The sequence below is a fragment of the Emydura macquarii genome, unplaced genomic scaffold (genome assembly GCF_026122565.2).
Source record: "Emydura macquarii macquarii isolate MOO-44397 ecotype Brisbane River unplaced genomic scaffold, CSIRO-AGI_Emac_v2 contig_1027, whole genome shotgun sequence".
Classification (NCBI taxonomy): Eukaryota; Metazoa; Chordata; order Testudines; family Chelidae; genus Emydura; species Emydura macquarii.
This window is the reverse complement of record NW_027131164.1, coordinates 19478063-19490062: the sequence shown is the minus strand read 5'-3', so window position 1 is coordinate 19490062 and position 12000 is coordinate 19478063. Positions and strand designations below refer to the sequence as shown.

The window sequence follows — 12000 nt, the reverse complement described above, 5'->3', positions numbered from 1 at the left end:
CTCAAGAGACTTTTAAAATTGCTAGAGTAAATTACCATAGCGATTAAACTATTTCATACAAAAATAAAAGAATTTCAGCAGTGTAGAGTCAGAAAGATTGAACAAATCGCCACATAAATACCACAGAAAACCTAGTTGACACTGCAGGCTAAAATGTCGATCTAAAGTATTTTCAAAATGGATTATATATCACCTCTTTGCATTATTAAAATGATTAATATACTGAGGTAACTGGGGATGCTTCTTCATCCTGAAAACATTGGGTTTGAAAATAGGAAAGCAGCATCTGTTATTGCCGGTGAGCCTACAGTCAGGTCTGGAATCATAGTGTCTCGGGTGGACTCTGTAGATGCTTCAGCTCCACAAGGAGCTCTGAGCAATATTGTGAAAATCTGAGCAGGTACTGATATAATAGTATACATATAATAATGATCTGTAATTATACAATTTGAAGAGGAATGGTCTGTTAAATACATTTTAAATGAATAATAATCTCTATTTACTGTATCATTCTACCTCTGCATCAGATGAAGTGAGCTGAGTCTCACGAAAGCTTATGCCTACAAAAATTAAATTTGTTAGTCTTTAAAGTGCCACAGAACTCTCATTGTTGTTGTTTTTTTTTAAAGGGATGGAAACTGAGGGTATAAAATCTCAAGGATTCAATGATAGCTAATACATTCAGAATCTTGTTCTGGAAAACTTTGAGGAGTGATGAAGTCAATATTTTTAATATTGTAAACCAAGCTTATTCCCACTTCTCATCTCACAGCCAGTTGCAATTCATTTTCCCATTGGACTTTGATTACAGTAGTAATGGGGTATGAGAATATTTAATGACCTATAGATATTTCTGGGCCACTATACTGAGAGCACATATTTGAATTTAGTTGACAACTATAATTCCTTGGTCATAATGTAATAATGGGTGCCAAATAGATAAAATGGTTTGAACTCACAACTAGAGACACACACTCAAAAGCACTGCATGCTCCCTGAAAATAGAGTAAAAAACCTGGCTGGTGCCTCTCAGAAAAAGAACAGTCAGTCAAATTTATGGTCATTTCTTCACAGAATCAGATGGTGGCACTTTGGTGTATATGTTTATTAAACAATAAGAAATTCAGAGTTATCAACAATATGCAACAATGCACTGAATACAACAATCAATTAAAATAATAGATGATAGTGAAACTAAGCCAGGGTAAAGGATCTATTTAACAAGATCCCATAGCTGCAGTCCAACTGGATAGTAAATATGTATGCACCTGGAACAAAAAAGAGACACCTAGCAAATAATATCATTAGTGCACTCAATGATTGACCTCTCTTGCACAGGGGCAATGCTCTCTGATGGTTAGAATGGACATATTATGGTTTCTACTCAGCCCATTGGAAGCTTCTAAATACAAAAAGAGAATCATGTTGTCATAGTATAGATGGAGTCAGGGGTGCTTTGTAAGCAGATCTAGGTGAGTGGATTGACAGAAAAGGTGGGTTTTGTAATTCATGTATCATATTTGGAAACAGTAGTTCTGGGTTATATTACAGAAATTTCTTGGCCAAATTCATCCCTGGATCAAGTTAACTGAAATCAATATATCTCTTCAAATCTGTCCTCAACATTCCCTTCTTTCAGTTCCCTTTCCAACTCTAGCATCTATTTCTGATTTCTTAGGCAGTTTTCTTCCCTCATTTCTTAGTATATAAGCTTTACAAAAATATAACCCTACAGTGCATCATTATACATTCATCCTCCACAATTCAGAGTCTCATTTTTGTTTTGGTTTCTTTTTGCAGTTATAACAATAAAGTCACTACAGGAGAGGACTGTGTTTAAATCAGCTCCTCCTGTGTCTGTCTCTTTCTTTGCTGGCTCCAAATATAAAATTGATGACAAGAAGCTTCTATCCCATAAGTGCTTCCATGCCTGAACAAGAAGAAGAAAAGGTAAGAAAATAATAATAATAATAAATAATTTAATAATAAAAAAAAGAAGTTCATCTAGGAACAAGGTGGCAGACTGCTGCTTTTTACTGCAGGGCCAGTGTAGGCCAGCTAGCTCAAGAGGGAGACTAGACAAATAAAAATAAACAAAGGAGAAGGCTGCTGCCAGAGCATCTGCAAACAGAGACGTGTGGGAGAAGAAGCCATCTTGACTGACCTCATTCAAGGAGGCAGGCGGGCAGACAGTTAATAGCCTGCACTGAGAGTTTACCACCAGCAGAGGAACACAAGTAAAACCAAAGGAGGGATTCTGCAGTGTAAGCACAGAGCCAGCAGAGGGAAATCAAGCATAATTTAATTACATTTTTTTTTTTTTTTTTTTGCAACCTGCTGAAAAAAGTTGCAAGATCAGAGCGAAAAGAGATAAAAAGGTTCCCTGGATAAAAAGACTCACTGTGGCAGTGGCGATGACTGGGAGAATGCAAAGTTCAACAGGAGATAAATGAAATGGCAACTTTTGTGGACAATCTGTAAAGGGACTCAGCATGGCAATGCTGATAGGCTGTCACGTCTGCCATGCCCAAGCTCCTGTCAACCCAAAGTATTTTATCTCAGTTTCATAGATAAGTTCACTAGCACAGACGTGCAATAAAGAAACAACTAAAGATGATGTGTTTTCTCTTGTGAAGGTAATGTTACTACTAGGTATAATGTTGGATCACAAGAATCTGCAGTTTATGCAATTCATATCACATCAGTATTGAATTATCTGTGAATCAAAGTTGCATCTTATGGGAAAAGTAAGTGATCATTCTAAAATCAATTCAACCTCAAGTTTTGGAAGCTCTTCATGAAGATCATTTTGGCATTGTGCAGATGAAGACATAGCCTGGAGAGATGTCTGGTGGCTGTGTATCAACACAGACATTGAGAGGAAGGTGAAGTGTACTGCGTGAGCAAATTCAGCATGATCCTGGCCCAGCTCATCTACATCCTTGGTTGTGTCCTGTGATAGGATATGCACCCCACACCGGCCCTGATAGTCTTAACAAGGGCTGATAGGCTAGCTAAATTACCTGGAGTCACCTGTGAGAGATTAGGCCAGGGTTAATTAAGAGTGATCTAAGCTGGGGAGGGGCTGGTACAACACTATAAAGCCAGGACGCTAAAAGCAGAAGGGGGATGTAGGAGAAGGAGGCTTCAATCACACCCTGGGATGAGGGAGGTTGTCAGGCACAAGGAGTAAGTAATCCCTGAGATCCTGTCCTGGAATAAGGAGTGTACCAAGAGGCTAGAAAGCAGTGTAGTAGCCCACGGGTAATAGAGTACACTCCCATGGTAAACCCAGACACCGGAAAGGGAAGCTAGAGAGGCTTGGTAGGAAGGAGCACAAGAAAACAGCAACTGGGATGGGGATCAAGCAGACCTATATTGCTGATTATAGGGTCCCTTGGCCGGAACCTGGTGTAGTGGGTGGGCCCGGGTTCCCCTGCCATCCACTGGTATATTGGCACAGTGCCCTGAGTTGAGGCTGAACTCTGTTCAGAGAAAGTATTTGGACAGTAGTCCTGTTGGACCTCATAACCCCTGAAATGGTGGACTAAATCATGACCTGGCCAGAAGGCCAAATTACCAGAAGAGAAACTATTGCAGAGGGAGCAGGGGACTTCAATTCTGTTCTGAAAAATTCCAAAGGTTCCTAGCTTCAAATGGAGTTCAGCACATACATTATGGTACATACCATCCTGTATTGATGGACAAGTGGAATCCTTTTATAAACACTTAAGCATACCTTAAGAACTAATAAGTCCATTTTGAATGATCAGCAGAAATGGGACAATTCCTCGAATATCTAGAGCAGTGTTTCTCAACCTGTGGTCCACGGACCACAGGGGGTCTTCAGAATATGTCTAAACAATCCACAAAAGGTTGTTGTAACCATAGAACAGTGGTTTTTCAACTTGTGGTCTGCTGACCCCTGGGGGGTCGGCAGACTATGTCTAAGATTTCCTAAAGGGTTCTCATCTCCATTTAAAAATTTTAGGGGTTCTGGAAGTGAAAAAAGATTGAGAACCACTGGTCTAGAGGAACACACCACATGCTACTACCCAGGAGTGACCTTTTTTTGAGTTGATTTCTGTGAACCTGTTTGGACTTGGCACATTCTCATGTTACTTCATGTGTCACCAAATCCCAAACTATGCAGACTGATTGACTGACATGAGACTCGTCAACATTTTATTCAAGTAGGAAACTTAGTGTGGACTCGCAACTACAGTGATGGAGTGAAACGAGTACCTGGAAAACTTGTAAAATGCACAAGGCCTGTTTTGTTCATGGTAAAAGTATCTGATGATACTTTATGGAAATGACATATGGACCAGTTGCAGCCTCAACGAGTGCCAGAGTCCAGGGATATTCCAGTAGGACTTTTTGTTCCTCCGATTGAACCTCTGTCAGTTACAACTCCTAATTTTGATGACTTGTTGAAAGAAACTTTGGTACCAGAGCAAGCTGATTCCTGTTGTTCATGACAATGATGCACCACCATTACCAAGTTATTCCAAGAAAGTGTGAAAACCAGTGGTGCACCTAAACTTATAAATGGTTTTAATTTGTGAGTTGCTATTCCAGGGCAGAATAATCTTCATCAGTTTAAGAGTCTGAGGTTGTCCACCTGCAACTTTTAGTTAGGTTATATAGTATGTTACATTAGCCATGTTAAAAATTAGTGTGTGTGTATGTGTGTGTATATATGTAAATGGAAAGTATTTTAAAATAGGGTGGCAGAATACGATATCCTGTGTCTTTAAAGGTTTGGGCACTCTATACTCACCTTTCCCAGTACAGACCTTCATTTTTGTTTTGATTTCTGTTTTGCAGAACAATACAGTCACCACAGCAGACAGTTGTGTTTAAACCAGCTCCCCCATGTCTATCTTCTTCTGTGCTGGGTTCAAATATAACATATATCTGTCTCACCAACGCCGACTACAGAGGTAAATTCACCTCCCGCTCACTACTCATCAGTTAGAATAGCTGCTGCAGTCTTTCTACCCCAGTTGTTCAAGATGTTAGTGCCAATGTATATGTATAAAATGGATCTCATGCTCCCTGTCCAAGCCATTCCCAGTGTTGTCTTCTGTGTTGGTCTCTACCCTAGAGAGACCATTTATGTGGTGTGTAGAGAGTACACAGGCAGCCCCGTGTCTGCTCTGCACTAAAGGAGAATTTTGCCCGTAATAAATGGAAACACCAAATACACTAACTGAGCAGGGTGAATTTTCTAGTTTTCAATCTAAAGTACATGAAAAATTGTCTTGGACTAGGACATACTGGAAATCATTCTAGAACTGGAGTTGATGAGTAATAGCATTGAACGAGAGAGATTTATCCCTCTGAGCTTTACTAGTAGGAGATGAGACTTCATTCCCATAACTGTAACATGCCTCATTATAATGCCACCCTAGGCTGTAATGTGATCTTTTAAGAAAATAGGGGGAAATGCTGCATCAATCTTTTTTCTTATAATAAGTAGCTCTTCTTCTTTTTCACAGCTTAGAAGAGAAGACAAATCTCCTGTCAACGTGCAGAGGAAACAAGAAAAAAATAAAACTGATGTGTTGCTTTTATGTTAAATCTCTTTTGAAGTTACCTGTGCCCGTGTTGTACTGAGGATCTTGTTGGAAGCTGCATCAAGGCATTTCAACTTTGCTCTGAGGGAAATGACATTTTTAGACACTATTTTAAAAATAACAACTGGCTTACCATTTAAGAAAATGAAGGAAACTAAGATTTCCATACTGGCTCAGACTGCTGGCCCAGTATCAAGTCCAGTATCCTGCCTCCAGCTGTGACTTGTACCTGACATATAATGAAAAGCAGCCAAGTACACTTTGTATATGAAGTTTTTGGGAAGAGAAAGAGGAAACTGGTACATAGTATAGCAAATATTTAATGGCAATTTGCACTTTTAATAAATTGATAGACTTAAAAATACTCCAGATAAAGGTGCCAAGACTGCCAGATAATTAGAACAAAGAGTAAAGTAAGATACCAGTGCTTCAATGATATTTGGTTAAGTGTGTTGGTGATTTTTTGGCCAACAGAATTTATAACTATAGTATCATGACCAAAAACATTTTTATAATGCAGGGGGAAAAGTTTTTATCATGCATGAGATAAAGTGGCAGCCCCAGAAAAGTGTTGGCCAGCACTGAGGGGGTCTGCAGAAAGTTATTTAGAGAGGTGCAGAAGTAATAAAAATAGCCTTGACCTAAATTATCAATAATTTGGAAAAAATAATTAGCAGCAACTCATCATTAGTACAGAAAGGACATTTCCTGAAATAACATGTTAGCAGGGTCTGAGTGGCCCTCCCCTGCTAAGCTGGCTGAAAGGTGAGGGAACTGTATTTGCGTGAGCAGTGTATTTGCATAAGCACACCTCCGTGCTCAGCATAATGTGAAATGGTCATTTTGGCTAGGATTGGTTTACAAATCACTTTAGTGTTAGGTAACAAAATCTTGACCCTTATTGTATGAACAAATGGCAGTAGAAATGTGCTTAGCATGTTCTGATAAAAGTTTTGTTCTCATCTGAGCAGCACTCAGCAAAGGAGGCTTTTGCATGCCAGATCACTGAAATGCAGCAGGGGGGTGGGATAGGTTTTTTCTGTCTGATTGCAGGGACTCTGACCAAGGGCCCCAGGCATGGTTTGACTGCCCACTCCTGCTGATCAAAGATAGAGTTAATAGGGATTCCCCTTGGAGTCGTTTTTGTTTTGTTTTGTTAAAATCAGGGACAGAATTCCTGGGTCAGCAGCGGGGTTTCCCCCACAAACTGAGAGCTAAAATCACTGAAGCTGAACTAAGAGCTGAAATCTCTAAAGGAACTGGGAAAACATCAAGAGACTTACCTGCAGGGGTCAGCATAACTGAGCCCAGCAAATGGCGTGTCTGGCAGAGAGGGCTAGTCAAGTGCAGTGACAGGCAGGTGGTAAGGGGTAACTGAGCCCAGCGACCAGCAAGCAGCCATATGGCTGGCAGAAGGAGCAAGTTGAGCCCAGTGACAAGCAGGCGATGTGGCCAGCAGAGGGGGCTAGCCGAGAGAGAGGCGAACAATGCAGCTACGATGGTCGGTAGGGCAGTACTGGGCTCTGTCCCCCTTCCTCCCCAGGTGACAGGGACACTCATTTGGATGCACCCGAAGCTCTAGGTCATCGCCAACCCAGGACAACAACTGTGAGTGGGGATGAGGGGAAGCAAGAAGGGAGATGCAAAGGACACTTCCCCACGTACTCTGGGGTAGGGGTGGGTTCTTATGGTTTTTGTGTTTATGAATTCTCTTTGCACTGTTTTCCCAAATAAGTGCTGAGTTCCTTCCTTCCTTTTATTAAAATGTTTACTTTGTACACTCAGATTCTGTGCTTATAAGCGGAGAAGTATTGCCTTTTGTGGTTACCCAGGGGATAGTGTGTAATTTCCCAGGTGACTGTGTAGGGGCTCGAGCCAGTTTGGTGTTGTATCACTGACAGGAACCCCTAAATATTGTCCCCAGCCCTTGTTGCTGCCGATTCCGACTGCTAGAAGGGTTACAAACATATTCATGGAGGAGGTCTTACTGGTAATGCAACCAGTGCAGCAGGGAACATGACATAGCACTGTCACCATATCACTGCTAATTGAGCTACAAATAGTTATATCACCCCATGAAACTTGAAAGATATTAGTATAAATCACAAATCCGACAAGGTTATTTAACACTCTGCTTTTGAAACTAATCTGAACACAATTTATGGAGCTAATTTTAATTGTTTTTTCCCACCATTTACGAGAATAACGTGTAATCTAATAGCTCAGAAAAACTCTGATCTCTGCTCTCAAAGTTTATGCAAACCATTCTTGGTAAAATTAGTTTAATTAGAATTGACCTGTTCTGGCACAGAATTAAAATAATTCTGTGATTATTTTCTCTATAAAAATATCATCTGGAGTTGGAGCTTCATATGTTCTGCTATGCTGCACTCAATCATTTCTAAGTGAACTACTACAGTGTAATTATGTTCGCTGTTTTCTCTAAGTCTACCAGAGTAAAGATATTTTGAACAATTATGTTACCTAAAGAAAAAAAAAGAGATTGATTTCTATTTTTACTATAATCTAAAAGGCTTTTGAAATGCCAGGTAAGTTGTAAGGGAACAGCATGAAATTTGACATTGATTGGGATGATTTTAGTTATGTTCCTTTTCCTTAAAATAATGAAAATGTTATTATGAGATAATAATTTAAATAAATTTAAATAAATGCCATATGTGACCAAAAAGAATCTAAGTTTGCACAATGCAAATGAAACGTAGGAAATGTCAGGCTCTTACACAAGGGCGATAGTCAAATATCTATTATTTATTATTAATAATAATAATATTGTGTAGGGCACTCTAGATAGCCTGTTGGGGTGTAATAACAATTAACATAAGCTATTTACAGTAAGGACTAGATTGTGTATTTAGGTATTGTGATATAGCAAGAGCAGAGGGCAGTAGGAGAGTGCTTCTATTTGTAGTCTGGGAAGTGGGCAGGTGCCAGCCTGCCCACTGCTGAAGACCCCTCCCCCAGCCTAAGGGGAGGAGTCACTGGCCCCAGGACACAACTGAGTTTGGGGGACAACTAATGAAAAAAAGGAAGGAGCGTGAGGGTCAAAGGGTAAAACAGAGGGTCCCGGAAGGGGACACCGAGCAGAGAACCCCGGACAGCGCCCACTGCTCCCGAAAGGTGTCTAGGGAGCCAGCGGACACCACCCATAGGAACTCTGCCTGGATACGTGAACGGATGGAGGAGCGGAAATAGGCCCCAGAGTCGCAGGGCGCCCCCCCCAGCCAACCTCTTCTCCCTGGTGTTATAGATGGCCACTTTGGCCAGGGCTAGGAGGAGGATGATGAGGAGGTCCCGCGACGGGGTGTGCATATAAAAACAAGAGTGGTGAAAAGTGCAGCCAGAACCTCAGCAGGAGATTCTGGAGGAGCTGGAACAGGGGCTGCAACCTGGCACACACACCAAATAAATGTGTGCCAGGTCTCCCTCATGCCGCAAAAGGGGCAGGTGTCGGGGCAAGAGGTGAAGAGCGCCAGGTACACGCCGGTGCTCACGGTTCCGTGAAGGAGCCGCCAACTGATGTCCTTGGCGGGCCGTTGGGTCAGGGTGACGTACAGGCTGGCCCACCGGGGGTCCTCGCCCTCCACAGGTGGTATTAGGTCCCGCTATTTGGTGTCTGGGTGAGAAACAAGGGCGAGGAAGTGAAGGATGTGGAGCACGAGCATGTACAGATGGTTCCTGGGCACAGTTCAGAAAAGGACCGGCTGCAAATTGTGCAGCCAGCTCGGTGTGTGGGGAGAGGGCGTCTGGGGGGGGCTCACGGGTCTGGGGCCCGAGGAAAAGCTCCAGAGGTCTAGGACTGAAGAGGGGGCGGAGAGCACCCTCTCGCAGGACCTGCTCGAGATAAGCCCAAGCAGCAGGGGGCAAGGCTACCCTCACCTCCTGGAGTACTAATCGGGGGGGTTGAAGGGTGGAGAGTCCCATGCACCGAGCCAGTGCCTGAGGGTTCACCCAGTCCCCCTGGTCGTAGTCCAGGAGATCTCCGATCTTGGTGACTCCTGCCAGGACCAGTTTCCATTGCACTGAGAGGGTCTCCGCCACCTGCACACTGAGTTGGGCATTGTGTAGCAGGGTCTCCACAAGGAGATCCTCCCCCTCGGTGGCCATAAGGGGGCTGGAGGCCAAGACCAGCCTCCAGGTCCAGAGGAGGTCCTGGTAGAAGATTGGCAGCTGGGAGCGATCTCGCGGAAGACCTCTCAGATGGAGATAAAAGAGTTCTCAGAGACATATCGGAGCCCTTGGAGGCGATGGACGAAGGCGTGTGCCAAATGGCTCCATGCCGGACTACCTGCACTAGAAAGGAGTGTCTGCAGGGCCTGGAGGTGGATGGTGTGGACCTTGCTGTGGAGACAGCACAGGCCCTGCCCTCCCTTCTCCAGGGAAGACTCAGGATCCCTGCAGAGACCCAGTGCAGTCCTGGCCAAAAGAACTCCAGAACTGTCTTCTGGAGGTGGGCCAAGAAGCTCAGGGTCAGGACCAGGGTGTTGAGCCGGTGCCAGAGCATGGACAGGACTAGCTGATTGAGCACCAGCTAGTCCTGATTGATTGAGCACTGATTGAGCTGATTGAGCACTGGAGCAGTCCTGTCTATCTCCACAGCCGCTCAGACACCCTGCCCTCCAAGTCTTGCAAGTTCTCCGCCGGGGAGGGATGAATGGCAAAAAGGTTAACATCCAGATAGAGCAGTGGACCCACGCTCCACTGGATGGCTTGAAGCGCGAGTGAGAGGGAACTTGACTGCCACCTGGCCCCTACCATCAGGCCAGAGCTCTTGACCCAGCTGACCCGGGTGGAGGAGGCTGCTGAGTAGATGGCCAGGCAGGCCTCCAGCTGCACCAGGTCGCCTGGGTCCTGGATCGCGAGAAGTATGTCATCAGTATATGCTGACAGGACCAGCCTCAGCTCTGGCTCACGGAGCACCAACCCTGTCAGCCTCCGACGGAGGAGACAGAGGAAGGGCTCGATGGCCAGAGCATACAGCTGGCCTGACAGTGGGCAGCCTTGACACACTCCTTGCCCGAAGCTGACCGCCATGGAGGCGTACAGCACCTGGAGAAAACCCACAAAGTGGGGCCCGAAGCCAAATGCCCGCAGGGTGCCCAGGAGATACCCGTGGTCCATCCTGTCGAACGCCTTTTTCTGGTCCAGGGACAGGAGGGCGAATGACAGACCAGCTCTACACCCAAGCTCCAGGAGGTCCTGGACTAAATAGAGGTTATTGAAGATGGTACGGCCTGGGACGGTGTAGGTCTGGTCAGTATGGACCACGTCCTTCAGCCTGGACCCCAGCGTCAGTAAGATGGCCTTGGCCACGATTTTATAGTCCATGCTGAGGAGCGAGACAGGATGCCAATTCCGAAGGTCATGGAGGTCCCCCTTCTTGGGCAAAAGGGCGAGCATGGCTCACCTGCACAAGAGGGGGAGCACTCCACTATCCTCGGATTCGGCCCAGACAGTGGCTAGGTCTGGGCCAAGGATGTCCCAGAATTCATGGTAGATCTCCACGGTCAGCCCGTCCATGCCCGGGGATTTGTTCGTGGGTGTGAGGCAGAGGGCTTCCAAGAACTCAGCCAAGGTGAGAAGTAGCTCCAGCGAGTCCAGGTGGCCCATGCTGACGGTGGGAAGTTCATTCCAGACCGCCCTGCAGGCGGAGGCTTTGGTCGGATCCGGGGAGAAGAGGCTAGTGTAGAAGGCCCTGGCTCTTCTGTGCATCTCCGCCGGATCCATGAGGGGGGCGCCGTCCTCTGCCAGAAGGCAGGTGACGTGCTTCCAGGCCCCCCAGATTTTCTCCAGGGCTTAGAAGTGGGAGCCACGATCCATCTCCCGAAGGAGATAGATGCAGGATCAAATGAAGGTCTTCAAGGGCCCAGAGCTCCTCCCACTTCTCCCGGAACGCTCCGCAGAGGGATGGATCCTCGGGGCTGGCAGCCAGACATTTCGCCAGTGCTGAGGCCTTCCACTCCAGCTGCTTTATCCCCAAATCCCTCCGCTGGCTGGCCTCCTGAGTGCAGTTGCTGCAGAAGAGCTGGGCGTACACCTTCCCCATGTCCCATCAGTACCGTGATGAAGGAAAGGTGTGGCTGTACTCCCACCAGGCCATCCAGAACTGCCGGAAGGATGCCATGAAGCCCACATCCTCCAGCAGGCTGTTGTTGAAGTGCCAGTAGGCTGGGCCCAGCCTCTCCGCGGTGAGAGAGGCCCTCACGGTAACCAAGTGGTGATCCAAGAATGGGGCCGGTCGTATGCTGGAGGAATGGGCTCGTGAGAGATGGTGAAGGGAGAGGTAGATGCTATCCAACCGGGAGTGGCTCGACCAGTCTTCCCCCACCCAGACATAGGTGAAGGTGACGACGTTGTTCAGGTGGTGGTCACGCCAGACGTCCACCAGGGAGTGATGGTT

General features: G+C 45.5%; 1 long non-coding RNA gene across 1 annotated transcript; it reads left to right on the top strand.

Moving 5' to 3' along the window:
* The first annotated feature begins 3133 nt into the window (after positions 1-3133).
* LOC137150854 (uncharacterized) lies at positions 3134-5558 on the top strand. The gene is made up of 3 exons (XR_010919099.1): positions 3134-3189; positions 4831-4946; positions 5505-5558. It is a non-coding gene; the product is annotated as an uncharacterized lncRNA (long non-coding RNA).
* Positions 5559-12000: the final 6442 nt, after the last annotated feature.